The sequence below is a fragment of the Rattus norvegicus genome, chromosome 20 (assembly GCF_036323735.1).
Source record: "Rattus norvegicus strain BN/NHsdMcwi chromosome 20, GRCr8, whole genome shotgun sequence".
Lineage (NCBI taxonomy): Eukaryota > Metazoa > Chordata > Mammalia > Rodentia > Muridae > Rattus > Rattus norvegicus.
The window spans coordinates 12,002,489-12,015,000 of record NC_086038.1 but is presented as its reverse complement, the minus strand read 5'-3'; positions in this window follow the sequence as shown (position 1 = coordinate 12,015,000).

The window sequence follows — 12,512 nt, the reverse complement described above, 5'->3', positions numbered from 1 at the left end:
CCTCCTTCTTTGCACCATCACCTTCACTACCACCACCATCCTCACCATGACCATGCTCACCCCATCACCACGATCTTCACCACCATCTCCATCACCAAATTCTTCATGGGCCTGTAGCAAACTACAGCCCCCATTGGCCCCAGATGCAAGTTTATTACAAGAGCCTCATGTCCTACATAGAAGCTTCATCTGCTCAGAGTAGAGGGCAGGTAGAGAAAAAAGAGGTGGCGGGGGTGGGGACTCGGTGAACAAGTCACAAAGAGATGGGTAGTACTGGCAAGAAAGGGTGGAGAAGGAGCTGGAGGCCCAGGAGAGAGGAGCCCACACGTGTATAAGCTCCCCTAGGAAGTGACAACCTGTGGCTTTTGCCATTATCTCCTTGTTAGAAGAGAGCCATCAGGTCTCAAGTGGAGGCTCTACACACATGGCAGATGCCAGGAGGTGGAGTCCTTGGGGGCCATCTTAGACACTGCCGGCCACCGTCCCCTCTGCTGCATTTTGTAGGATGGGTCTGCTGGACACAAGTTTTTCAATTTTCATTTGTCTAAACAACTTTTTAACTTTGAGCGCTGAAGGATATTTCCCTAGGTAGGGATTCCAGCCTAGTGGCTATTTCCTTTCCATGGCATTCCGTTGTCTTCTGGCTGCCAGATGTTTGGGAAAGAAGGACTTTGAAGAAAATGAGCTTTCTGCCTCTGGTTTCTTTTGAAGATGTTCTTATTGGGTTGTAGCAAGCTCTGATGTCCCTGGGTCTAGTTCTTGAACGTAGCCTCATTTACATGTGAAGGTTTCTTTTTTAACTGATGGTAAAACATCTTTTTAAAATTGATCTTAGCAATTTACTTCTAAAATACCACCTCTGCCCCATTCTGTTTTTATTCTCTTCTGTACCTTTCCCCCACATCTCCCTCTCCTTCCTGTCTATCTTTTACTGTTTCTCCTTTGCCTGGTCTTCCGATTCACCTATTCCTTTTCCTACCGTGTCTAACCTGATGCTAACCCCATCAGTCAAGCTTTTCATGTTTACTATTGCATAATTTATTTATATTATTCTTTCTCTGTCTGATTGTGTGTGGATAAGAGAGAGAGAGAGAGAGAGAGAGAGAGAGAGAGAGAGAGAGAGAGAATGCACGTGCGTGTGTAGTGGTCAAAGGTCAATGTCTTCCTTAGTTACTTTCCACCTTTTAAAAACTATTATTCGATATGTATGGGTGTTCTGCTTGGCGATAAGTATGTGTACCACAGTCATGATGCCTGGTGCCCACAGAGGCCAGGAGAGGGTGTTGGATCCTCTGGAACTGGAGTTATAGTTGTGAGCTACTGTGTAGGTGCTGGCCCTTGAACCTCAGGTTCTCTGGAAGAGCAGAGACATCTCTTTAGGCTTCCATTTTCTTTTTGGAAATAGAGTTTCTCGCTAGAGATCACTGACTTATCTGGACTGTCTGACTAGTGAGGATCTGCTTCTCTCCCCCGTAACCCACCCTCAGTGCTGGTGCTGTGGATCCAGACACACACACAGCTATGCCTGGCTTTTCCATGGGTTCTGTTGAATCAAGCTCTGGTCCCATATTTATATAGAAAACACTTTATAGACTAAACTATGTCTTCCCCCTCATTCTTTATTTTTAGAATGTCTGTTTTTCCCCTCAGAGTGGTTTACAGTTCTCTTACACAGTCTTCTCTCCCTTTCAATTTCGTGAGGTGCTCTTGTCTGACAACTCCAAAATCAGGGCTAACCCTATTTCTGTTATCTATTTTTCTATATAGTCTTATGATCCTATCTCTTGGTTTGTCTGGTAATTTTTGATTAAAGGCCAGATAACATGTATGAAATACTATAGGAGTTCTATTCCACGTCCTCTTCCGTGCCATAGCGTCTTGGGTGGTCAAGTGGCACGGCTCTCGTTCTCAGAGACTGAAGCGACTCAAATCTCATCCTGAGTTTCTCTTATTCTTCAGTGTGGTTCTCAAGGGGCCTCCGTTGAGAGCTGAGGTGTTTGATGAGGGCCCTCTATTCCAGCATTGCGTCTTTGGTATTAAGAGACTGCCAAAGCCTGTGATCATTTTTTTTTTGAAGGGCTTATTGAGGCATATTTAACACGATATCAAATTCATCCTGTTCACACAAGCCATTCATTAGCTTTTGGTGTGTAGTTATAAGTCCCAGAACACACTCAGTAAAAACCTGATAAGGCCTCCACCTCCTCCCCACCCCCGCAAACTCTGCCATGTTTTCTGTTATGGGATTTGTCTTTTAGGCATTTCGTATGAGTGGGATCACACTCTGTGGCCTCGTGTGTCTGGCTTCTCTTCCCCTTGGTGTTACATTCTGAAGCCTCCTCCACGACAAAGAGATGCCACAGGTCATCGCCAAGGGGGGGGGTAGCTTTATTTTCTTGAATAAACGCTCTTTAAATTGTCATGATATTCTGCTTACGTCCCAGAACTTTGAAAATGGGTCTTGATCATTTTGACAATAATCGCAATGGTTTTAGGAGGGAGAAGGTGGATGGTGTCACTCGCTCTACTCGTCTATGATCTGGCCATCATGGCTTCAAGAAAGCCAGGTCCTGGGACTGGGGAGAGGGTTCAATACGTAAAGTGGTTGTTGCACAAGCGTGGCGACTTGAGTTCAGATACCCGCCACCCACGTGAGAAGGTGCGGTGTGGCACACCATGGAGTTCTCTGGCCAGCTAGGCTTGCCAAATCAGTTGGCTTTAGGTTCAGTGAGGGACTGTGGCTCAGAGATAAGGTGGAGAGAGATAGAAGACACCTGACGTCATTGATCATTGGCATCTACAGGCATATATGTACACATGCACACCACTCTCTTTCTGTCTCTGTCTCTCTCTCTGTCTCTCATACGCACGCACACACACACATACACACACACGCACACACACACATGCACGCACACACACACAACACACACAGGCACACACACACATGCACGCACGCACACACACACAACACACACACACACTCACACGCACATGTACATACACTATACACACAAAGTGTGTTCTGTGGAATTTCCTAGAATTAGGATATAGCCATATCCCCTGTGAATAAAGACAGTCTTCCTCTCTTCCTTTCACACCTGCCATATATATTTCTTCTTCTCAACCCCTGCATACTATTTAAATCTCTAGTAAGCCACTGAATATCGCCGATGAAAATGACTTCTCTTCATATTCCTGTAAAAGGACAGCATCTGCCTTTTGCATTTTGAGATCAGCCATTGGGCTGACACCCTTCGCTATGTTAGGAAAACTGTCTTCAATTCCTCATCTATTCCTCTGGGGTACTTTTGTAAACCAAAATTTGTTGAATCTGGTCAGCTGTATTTTTTGGCATTTGATATATTTAAGATATCGATGGTTAATCAGCTTGACGTTATCCTATTAATATAGAGAAATTTTTAAACCAAAATTGCATTTTGAGACCTAGGGCTGTAGCTCAGCACAGATCTGACCTAATATGTATGAGGTCCTAAATTGAACCCCTATTGTTGCCAAGAGTCATAGCCGTGTTGTGAGGATAGCCATGGTGCAGTGTCCTTTTTATGTCAGCAGGTTTTGATTTGCTAATACTTTTCAAGGACCTTCGAGTCTATCAGTGAGCGATGCTGGTCTTCACTGTTCTTTTCAGCATCTCTGTGTAGGTTAGGTCATAGGGAAAGCTACTGGACTCAAGCATTTTGAAATGTTCCTTTCTCCCCTACCTTCTGAAAGAGTTGACGTAGGATTGATGCCACCACTTTATCAAATGATTGGTAGACTACTCTTCAGATAATGAGTTCAATATTCTTAGCAAATACCGGACTGCTTTTTCTTAGGCTAGCTTTGATGCTCTGTGTATCTCCAGGACTCTGTTTCTTTCATATGAGCAGTCTAAGTTTATTGACACAAAGATAATTACCATTATCTCTTTACTGTCTTCATGTATGTCAGATCTGTACTGATGACTCCTTTTTGGTTTGTTTGTTTTTTTCTTTTTCTTTTTCTTTTTTCTTTTCTTTTTTTTTTTTTTTTTGAGACAAGGTTTCTTTGGGTGGTCCTGGCTGTCCTGGAACTTGCTATGTAGACCAGGCTGGCCTTGAACCCAAAGATCCACCTACCTCTGCCTCCCGAGTGCTGGAATTAAAGGCATGCATCTGTTAGGAATTGGTTCTATAACTCACTGCTACATGCACCAGTACTGCCTGGCTTTGAAGACTCCTTTTTATCTAGTCTTTTACTTTTTAAATTTTTATTTGCTAGTTTACATAGAGACAGGGTCTCACTGAAGGGTAGTTTTTAACTCACAACTCTCCTGTCTCAACCTTGTAATGGCTAGAATTATTAGTTATTAACTAGTTAATTAATAATGATTAACTTATTAATGATAATTGACTAGTTTATTGCCTTTTATTATTTCTATTTCTGACTAATAGTTTCTTTTTTAAAAATTAATTAATTAATTAAGAAGAGGGCATAGGATTATGATACAGATGACCGTGAGCTACCATGTGGTTGCTGGGATTTGAACTCAGGACCTCTGGAAGAGCAGTCAGTGCTTTTAACTGCTGAGTCATTTCTCTGGACCCTAACTAATAGTTTCTAATTATTTCTATTTCTAACTAGTTAATAATCAATTACTCCTTTACAGTTTGAAAGTGTGTGTATGTGCGTGTATTTCTTTTAAAATTCAGGAAAGGTAGAGTTTTAAAAAGTTCTCTTTGGATATTTTTTTAGATCAAGTCTGTCAATTTTGTTGAGTTTCTTTTACTGTTTGCCTGTTTTAATTTCGGGTTTTTACTTTTCTGGGTGACTGGGTGATCTTTCCTTCATGGACTGCAACCCGGTTTGGAAGTCACAGTTCAGTCTAGGCCAATCTGTCTTAGAGCAACACCGTCAGCCAGCCCATGCGGCGGGAGGGTGGGGTATTGATGCATCAGTGGCTTGGGCAGGACTAGGCCATCGCAGACATTAACCAGATAAGGAACATCACAGGTACTCGGCCATGATGTCGGAACCCATAAGCAGGTTTCCTCAGCACCACACCTCTGGCTCAATAGTATGCAAATGACATAGAGCCAAATCTGGGAAGCATGCTTAAATCCCATGACTGCCTGAAGACGGGCCATGGAGAGAAGAGTGGAGCTCATGTGGTCAAGGCACGTAAACGGATGTTGTAAAATTAGGAGTACTTGTGAAATTAGGAGGACTGCCCACAAGGGGCTCTAGAACCCTCTTTGAAGTGTAAGGGTGCTTCTGGGCCTTTCCATGAGGCTTAGGACTTCAGGACTGGCTTATCTGTCCCCCACTTCTGTGGTACTAAAATCAGAAAAAGCAGGAAGGACGTTGCAGGATCATGTTTCTCTCCAGGCCCTCTGAAATCTAGGTCCTCCGATAGCCGCACATCATCCTGATTTGCCCCTGCCGCTGCCTTCCAGCCCGTACCGTCTGTGGGCTGAGATTCTGGAAGACGCTCAGCCATATCAACCGCAGAGAAGGGCTATTTCCCTTGGAGGAGCAGCTTCTTGGCAGGAAGAAAATGTTAAATCGCCTGACAAATTCAAGCCCTAAACGGAACCAGCTTGTCTGAGGTCTACCCGCCTGAGCGAGTGGTATGGGAGCTCCTCTCAGCCTGCACTTTAGAGGGTGCCTGGTGCTGAGGACAGGAAACTGAGGGATTGGAGAGCTGGAAGTGACTTCAAAGGAGTCTGGCTCCAGGGCTCAGGCGCTTGCAGGGTTTGGGTTTTCTGGAGTGATTTGAACTGCCACAGACCCTCTTGGAGTCCCTGTAAAATCAGGGACTCCGAGGGCTGATGTTAGCCTCCTGTCTGAGGAAACTATAGCTGGAGATGCCCAGCTACAGCAACGCGAACATTCTTTACCATGAACACAGGGCTTCAATAGACAGCATCAAGAAAAAGGCCAGAACCAAATGACCGTGTCCCATCCAACCAGACTAGGACATGGTAAAGGCATCAAATGGTGGATGGGTGTTGGTTTCCTTTCCTATCTTGTCTCTAGTTACATACATCTCCTATGCCTTGGCATTGGCCTCTGCTGGACTTTCAGCCTTCCAGGGCCAAAGACCATGACTAGGAATGGCTTCTCTTTGAACTGGAGCCTTAGCACCTGCACAGTAACCCTTAGATAGCACCTACACACTAGATAGGATTCTCTGTCTACTTTGCAGGGACCCTCGGAATCTGCTCAGTGCCTGTGTCTTCTGACCATCCCACCATTGTACCCCAGGGCCTTCCAAGTTATTAGCTATTCCACCTAGGGCAAGTCACATACACGCTCCCTTTGTGTACCAGCACTCTCCTGCTTGTGAGATGGACTTGCGTATTGTGAGTTTGGAAACAGGGTGCAGCTGTTCATGGCTGTCAGCGATCCTCTCTGACTTGCGTGAGGAGCTTACCTCTGTGTGATGACACTGATGACATCCTAGTGATCAGTCCTGACAGTGCTGGTCCAGTTAAAGCCATCAGCCGTTGAGGTTGGGAGTGTATGTTCTTCTAATCCTGGTGTGAGTGTGTGTGTGTGTGTGTGTGTGTGTGATCTTCAAAATGTACTGTTTTGGGCCTCCCTGCTACATGAGGTTCTAAATGAGGAATGCAGGAGCATGAACAAAGAGGTGGGCTGCCTGTCAATCCCAAGACTCCCCCTGGCAGTGACCCCTAATGAGAAGGGACTTTTCTTTGGCTCAGCATCTATCCTGTATTCCTTGGCATGGTTACTGGGTTTGTAAAAGGCCAGAGGAACGTTCCAATCCAGCCCCCTTACCCTACTGTGGACAGCTAGCAATTCAGCTGGCCCCCAAGATCATCCTAAGTGGCAGAGTTTCACTACTTGGAGAATGTCTCAGAGTGGCCGGTCCAGGTACATGAGCCATATACACACTTCAGGAAAGACCCTGGGCTTCTAGTGAGTAACCATAGTAACGGTTAAACACAGGCTTCCTCCACAGCAGACTTCTGTGTCTGAGCTCAGAGGGAGCAGGGTTTGAATTATGGTGGAGACAAGGAAACTTCACAGGCATCCGACGACGTGTCCAACCCCACCGTCTGCCAGGAACTATTAGCACCTTTCCCAGGAATCCTGGAGGCGATCTGGTTTCTGTGGACTCCCACTGCCTCGTGGTTTCCTCTGGGCCAGCGCTCAATTCCCTCCTGTAGCAAGGGAGGGAAGTCTGCTTAACCTCCAGAGTGAGCATCTCCCGATCCCCACTCCCACCCCCACATCTTGCTGCATGGGACTAAGCCGAGCAGCTTGCCTTGGAAAGGGAGTCGTGTCATGACTGAACAAACTCCATTAACATCTCCGTTGGGGATGTCTGAAACACCAGGAGGACCGATGTGGGGGGCTGGGGCTTTGATCGCTGAGATGACACCAGGGCCATGTGGACAGAGCCGAGTGGAGCCCTAGTTCACAGATATCTGGAAGACACGGCCCCACAGCTTCGAGGAAGCTTGAGAAGACTCTCAGACCATGAACAGCCCCCAGTGAACCCAGTCCAGGACCCTGGCTGGGGGTTGGGGGTGGAGGTGGAGCTGTGGTGGAGAAGCAGAAGTAGCTGAAGCTTCTCTCTGTGATTATGTGCTTTGCAGGGAGAATGCTCAGTGCTCCAAGGACCCCACCAGCTCCCCCCATCCCTCCCTGGGTTCCACAGCTGCCTTTCCTTCCAAGGCCACCTCATGGCCACCACTCTGTGGGCCAGTTACTACTTTACGATCTGGCTGCATGGCCCTCAGGACTTTACCCACTTGTAGGCTGCTTCTCAGTTCAGGCGAGAAGCTCTGTGACTCTGAGCTAGGAAGCTGGAAATCGCATAGGCAGGACGATATCTGCACCAACTTCCAGGGAGCAGAGGGGATGGGGACAGGGGGTTGCTAGGTAGACTGGAAGCAGAGCTCAACCTTGGTGGTGTCGCCCTATACATACCAGTAAGCAGTAGGGGTCAACCACAAGAGGAAATCAGAGAGGAGCCTCCCTAGGTGTTCTGGAGGGTCCGATGTGGACAGTACCCTCCCAGGGTTAAAAAAAGCAGAAAGGGTTGATGGTTTTAGCTAGGCCAGGATTGATTGACTAATTAATTGATTAACTGATTGGCTAAGCTAATTCTTTGGCTAAAGACATCTCCATCGGGGATGTCTTTCCCCAAATAGAGGGGTGCTTTGCAGTGGGAATGACGTAGAACATCACTGCTGTAGATGTTTTCCCCAAAGCTCCTGACAAGGGCCTGGGACAAGATGTTGGAGTCCCTGAGTGGCCGTGTGTAGGAGTTTGAGTTTCTATGCCCAGAACAGCAATCCTATGTGTGTGGTTATGCATGTAGGAATGTGTTCGGGGACGTGGGGATGTGTGTACATGCTTATACGTACCTCTGCATATGTGTGTATATACACACTTAAGTGTAGCACGTGTTGGCACAAGCATGCATTTCAATGTATATGTGTTGTACACAGATGCGAAGCTATGCCTATGTGGGCATATACATGCACACACACGTACACATATAGTGCATATGACAAACATGTGAATTTCCATGCATTTGTGTATGTAGTACACTCTACACACATAACTACATATAACTACATGTGCATATGTGTGTAGATATAGGCATGTATGTATGTATATATGTATGTATGTATGTATATGCAATTGTGTGCCCACATATTCATGTATATGTTTATTCACACACATGTGCACACATGTACACACATACATATACACATACACACACACATACACACACACGTGTGTGTGTGTTTAAATATGTCCAGATGCTCTTGACTTGGACAAGCCATCCCAGGATTGGGCTGGATGTGTGTGGGAAACAACTTTCTAGAACACACCAGCTAGATGAAATCAGTCGTGCAGCCAACACATGTCAGCCAGGCGGAGCTGGGGGCTCGCAGGAAGCTAACCCCCTTCTTAGACGTCCTCAAGGAGGGAACAGGATGTGCTGTGGGAGTGGGTGGGGTGGTGCTGGCTTTCTCTGAGTCACACACTCAGGCTGTTTCTAATTATGTGTCCAGTCAGCACAGGAAAAAGTCGTGTAGGGGCCTCGCCGTCTGCAAGGGTGTGCTTAAGGCTTTACCTACTCCTCAGACCCTAATTCACAGAGTAGCACGGAGAGCTCAGGGCTCAGCCAGGCTGGTGGTGCGGCTGTCATTCCCAGAGCCGTGGCCTCCTGGCTCTGACCCCACCTTTAGGATTGTCTGCCTGAATACTGGGGACTTGGGATGAGTTGGTGGCTTGGTGGCTCCTCCCACAGTGATAAGCATGAGATTATGAGTCCTAGGGTGTCTTCTGCATTCCCCAGGGCCTGCTCTGCTCTGTTCTCCATGGGGATGGGGTGTGTTCTTCCTCACGTCCCTATATCTCAATTAGTGGTGGTTATGCCTCCCCCCTTTGGTCAAGGTTGGCTCGCCCTGCTCCCCAAAGATCTTTCCAACTGTCTGCAGAGCACTCAGGGGGTCTTGCCATCCAGGCATGAAGAGGGAGGGTCTCTGGCCAGGCAAATCCTCAGCTACCACTTCTGGGGTCCTTCAGGGATGGCAGGGGACACTCTAGGTAACCCTGCTATTAGGACATAGCTCACCTTAAGGCTACTTCTCCCGTGTTCTTACTATATTATCCTCCAAGACCCCATCTTATGCTCAGTCTACAGAAAGACAAGAATCTTCCAGGGACCTCCTATTCTCTTCCTAAGACTTCATTTCATGAAAGTCTTAGGAACACAGACCCACTTCTTTTCTCTTGGAACTGGCTAGAACCAGAAGGTAAGGTGCGGTTGAAGGGGCCAGCCGCAGAAAGACTCCAGGGATTATGGACCGGATACCACAGGCAAAGCAACAATGTATAGACTGCAGTCACAGACTTCAGTTCCTTCTGTACAGAGCAGGCACTACCCATGCGGTTTGTGTCCATGATTGACTCACCCACACATCCCTGGCCATGCTCCTTCTGTCCCTTCTTCCATGAGTCCCATGGTGTTCATGCTTCTCTCTAGGCAGAGGGTATGGTGATGGCTAACCTGTCAGGTGTGTCAGTTGGAACAGCGATTCTCACCCCCGTGGGTGGAGACCACCTTGGTGAGGGCCACATATCGGATATTTACATCATAATTTGTAACAATAGCAAAATTACAGTTATGAAGTAGCAATGAGATAGTTTTATCTTGGGGGTCACCACAACGTGAGGAACTGTGTTAAAGGTTCCTAGCTGTGTCACAGCATTAGGAAGGTTGGGAACCACTGGTCTAAATGCCATTCTTCCAAGAGATCCTCTGGCTGGAGGGCTATGGCTAATCCTTTGTCCTAGGCCCTCTGGTTCCTTTGAGGAGGTCACAGTCAGACAGGTGCCATTCTCTGTGCCTAATCTGTGTTTGGCATTCTTCAGGCTGACTGTGTGGTTTGGTGGAACATTAAAAGCTGGACTATTCATTTGAAATTTGAATTTGAATTACCCCCATATCAGCTAGGTTTATGTCAAATTGGTATGGGCTAGGCTAAAGGCAGTTTGGAAGAGGGACACTTCATTGAGAAAATGTCCTTACTGGATTGGCCTGTGGTACAGTATTTTATTGGTAACAAATGTGGGAGGGCCCAGCCTACCATGGGTTCTATCACCTGTGGACAGGTGGTCCTGGGTGCTAGAAGAAAGCAGGCTGCACAAGGCCTGTAAGCAGCACCACTCCATGGCCTCTGCTTCATTCAGTTCCTGCTCTGACTTTTCCTTGATGACAGAGTATAAGGTATATGACGAAATAAACCCTTCTCTCCCCAAGTTGCTCTCTGGTCATGGTGTTATATCACGACAATAGAAACCCCAAGCGAGAAAGAAATTGGTCACCAGGTCATGAGGCATTTTTGTGACAGACTCGATCATCCTTTGGGAAAGATCATGGAAGGATCTTGCAGCTTTGGGCTGGAGAAACCACTGGGTGTTCAGAGCTTAATGAGTTGTTGTGGGAATTTAGGAAATAAAGGCTGATGCCTTTAATCCAAGCAGTAGGGAGGAGGAGGCAGGCAGATCTCTGAGTTCAAGGCTAGCCTGGCCTACAGAAGGAGTTCCAGGACAGTCAGGGCTACAAAGAGAAATGCCGTCTCAAAAGACAAGAAGAAAGGAAAAGAAAGGAAAGGAAAGGAAGGGGAAAAAAAGGAAGGGAAAGGAAAGGAAAGGAAGGGAAAGGAAAGGAAGGGAAAGGAAAGGAAGGGAAAAAGGGGAAGGGAAAGGAAAGGAAAGGAAAGGAAAGAAAAGGAAAGGAAAGGAAGGGAAAGGAAAGGAAAGGAAAGGAAAGGAAGGGAAGGGAAGGGAAAGGAAGGGAAGGGAAGGGAAAGGAAGGGGAAGGAAAGGAAAGGAAGGGAAAGGAAAGGAAAGCAGAGAAACAGTACTGGGGTCTTAGAAGAGAAGAATGTTGGGAGATGTGCAGATGATGGGGCCTGGCTTGTGAAGCACTAAAGAAGAGTTTGGAGAGGGCCTCCAAGACTCTATTGGGATGGTTTGATATTTTGGATTAGGATTTTGTGGTGCTTGTCAGCTGGGGGTAATGCCACATACACCATTAGTGAAGGTGCAGCCCGAATTGCAGTCAAAGCCTCACCTCAGGACCGAAGGGTGGAGAAGAGTGGAGTCTTGTCACCAAGTGGTAGGATCAGCATCAAGGAGGAGAGCTCTGGAGACCCTATTGGCGAAAGTGCATCCCAATTGCAGAAGAAGACGTCACCGTATCAGTATCACGGGACAGTCACCAAGGACAACAGAAGCCCTGGTGCAGAGCAGGCCTGAGCCCATGAGACATGACGTGAAAGTTGGATCTAGAAAAAACCTGGAGTCCCAGACATTGAGTACTGAGCCGTTTAGCACTGCTGGAGTTTGGTTTTGCTTTGTTCAGAGTCTGACCATCCCCTGCTTCTTCCCGTTGGGGATTAGAAAGTGTGTGATTTATCTTTTGCTTTTGCAGGAGCCCACAGTTAAGAGATTTTTTTTGGAGTCTTAGAGAGACTTGGGATAGTTTAAAGACAATGAATTTTTTAAAGTGCGTGGGACTTCTAAAGTTATTTATGTTTTACGTCGTGGCATTAATGTTGAGATCTTGGAGCGAACAGAAAAGGGGAAAGGTTATGGGTTAATATGCAATGTGTTTGCGTGTCAAGCTGACACGGGGTCCAGCGGTACCTGACAAAAACCTAGACATATCCGGGAAGAAGAATCATTCTTTTTTAAAGATTTATTTATTTGTTATATGTAAGTACACTGTTGCTGTCTTCAGACACACCAGAAGAGGGCATCAGATCCCATTACAGATGGTTGTGAGCCACCATGTGGTTGCTGGGATTTGAACTCAGGACCTCTGGCAGAGCAGCCAGTGCTCTTAACCACTGAGCCATCTCTCCAGCCCCAAGGGAGAAGAATCTTTTTTTTTAAATTTTTAAAATTTTTTTTATTAACTTGAGTATTTCTTATTTACATTTCGAATGTTATTCCCTTTCCCGGTTTCCGGGCAA